The following is a 2,559-nucleotide window of genomic DNA, read 5'->3' on the forward strand; positions in this document are numbered from 1 at the left end:
CTTTATTATTCTCAGATGTTTTCTTATTTAGTTATGAACTAAAACCCCAAAATACCTAAGGGGAATGAAACCTAAGACGAATCTTGTTATTATTCTCTGAATTGTATGATAAATATTTAACTTGTTCTTAATTATGTGTTCTTAATTCTTATTTTGATATCCCAGGATACTGATTCAAGATAAGCTCTTATTCAGAGGAGGAATAGACCCTATCTAAGAGTACATTTGTCATAATTAAGCGGAGTTGATTACGCGCCTAGACATAGGGTGACAAGATTTTGCCGGATTAGGGTGAAACCTAATAAGGGGATCCATAGATCGAGTTAATGCAACCCTAGTGTGTTAATTAGAGAAAGGTCTCAATTATTCAATCTAGGGATTAGACGTTATTAGTCCTGAATAGGGATAATAACATAACTTAGGGATCTCTACGGAACAAGTTAAATGAATAAATCGCCCGATTCGGCAGTCTAGGTGGTTTTTTCCTTAGGTATTGTCTTAATTCAATCGATTTTCCCAAAAGTAATTCCCCAATTCCATTCTCTGTGAGTTCTTAGTTTAGATAATTAGTTAGCTAAAACAAAAACCTCTTTATTCATGCTAGATAATAAAAAGACAATCATTACTAGTACTTTTAGTTCCCTTGGGTTCGACAATCTGGTATTGCTAAAACTATACTACTATTTGATAGGTACACTTGCCTACATCGCGATAATAGTTAGTTTCAAGAACGATTAATTATAATTTTTTAAAACCTATCATGAAATCACGTGATCAAGTTTTTGGCGCCGTTGCCGGGGAATTAAAATATTAGGAACACAATTTTTATTACTTTAGCCATTTAATTTTCTTGCAATCTAATTTTATTTTTAATTTTATTCTAATTTACTAATTTTATTTTTCTTTCTTCTGCCAGGTTTTTTATAGTTTATGACTAGAAGAAACCCGTCACGACCACTACTTTTTGACGAAGAAATCGATCGCACAGTTTGCAGAAACCAAAGAGAAATAAGGTGAAGCATAAGATAAACAGAGAACGAGCAAGAAGACGATACTTAACCACCAACCGAAGAGATGGCTGAAAACAAAGACAATCAGCTACCTCCTGCAATTGCGGCTAATAAAAATCCTACTCCATGCACTATGTATGATTATGCTAAACCTTCTTTAACAGGAACTGAATCGAGCATAGTTAGACCTGTTGTAGCTGCAAATAATTTTGAACTAAAACCTAACACTATTCAAATGATACAGCAATTTGTTCATTTTGATGGTTTGCAGAATGAGGATCCCAACGCTAATTTAGCCAACTTCTTAGAACTATGCGATACATTTTCATCTTCGGTTATTCCCTTTTTCGTTTAAGAACAAAGCTAAACAGTGGTTGAACTCATTACCACGAGGGTCAATCACTACTTAGGAACAAATGACTGAAAATTTTCTATTAAAATATTTGTCGCCGGCTGAAACGGCCAAATTACGTAATGATATCTCTTCATTTGTGTAGATGGACTTAGAAACTCTTTACGATGCATGGGAGAGATATAAGGACTTACTGAGAAGGTGCACTCACCATGGGTTACTGCTTTGGCTTCAGGTTCAAACGTTCCATAATGGTCTGAATCCTTCAACTCGGCAAATGGTTGACGCAGCTGCTGGCGGAACCATCAATAATAAAACACCTGAATATGCTTATGAGTTTATAGAGGAGATGTCACTGAATAACTATCAGTGGCAAGTCATGAGGACAAAACCAACTAAAATAGCAGGCGTTTATAATGTCGATTCGATTACTATGCTATCAAATCAGGTAGAACCTCTAAATAAAAAGATTGATGGTTTTCTTAGTTCTTCACAGGTTCACCCAGTAATGCAGTGTGAAGCAAGTGGAGGTGGAACAAGCCATTTGGAATACCAACCTTATGGCCACAACATCGATAACGAGCAATTAAATTACATGGGTAATAATCCTTGACCTCAAAACAATCCATATAGTAACACTTACAATCTAGGTTGGAGGAACCACCCCAATTTCTTGTGGGGCAGTCAAGAAAATCAAAGACCAGAACCACCTTAAGGCTACCAACAACCACCCTACCAACAGGAAAAGAAGCCAAACCTTGAAGAGATGCTCTCAAAGTTTATATCTGTGTTAGAAACTCATTTCCAGAATACCGAGACAACACTTAAAAATCAACAAGCGCCGATCCAAGGGCTCAAAACTCAGATAGGCCAGCTTTCCAAACTAATCTCCAAACGACCACAAGGGACCTTGCCAAGTAATACTGAACCTAACCCAAGGGAACAACTCAACCCGATTAATGTTCAAGATGAAGAAGGATTTGTTGAGCCTGAGCCAGAACCGAGGTAAGAAACTGTGGTAAGCAAAGGTCAAGGCGAGGTAGATCATAATTAAAACAATTCGGTGAATGTCGAATATAAACCTCGTGTGCCATACCCTAACGCAATAAGGAAAGACCACTCAGATGAACAATTTGGTAAATTCCTTATACTCTTAAAAAAATTACATATTAACTTACCGTTTATTGAAGCTCTATC

General features: G+C 36.6%; 1 non-coding gene across 1 annotated transcript; it reads right to left on the reverse strand.

Annotated features, from left to right (window-relative positions):
* Positions 1-1,474: 1,474 nt before the first annotated feature.
* LOC128284554 (small nucleolar RNA R71) lies at positions 1,475-1,581 on the reverse strand. Its single transcript, XR_008274978.1, has one exon. It is a non-coding gene; the product is annotated as a small nucleolar RNA R71 (small nucleolar RNA).
* Positions 1,582-2,559: the final 978 nt, after the last annotated feature.

This window comes from Gossypium arboreum, chromosome 11 (genome assembly GCF_025698485.1).
Source record: "Gossypium arboreum isolate Shixiya-1 chromosome 11, ASM2569848v2, whole genome shotgun sequence".
Taxonomy (NCBI): domain Eukaryota; kingdom Viridiplantae; phylum Streptophyta; class Magnoliopsida; order Malvales; family Malvaceae; genus Gossypium; species Gossypium arboreum.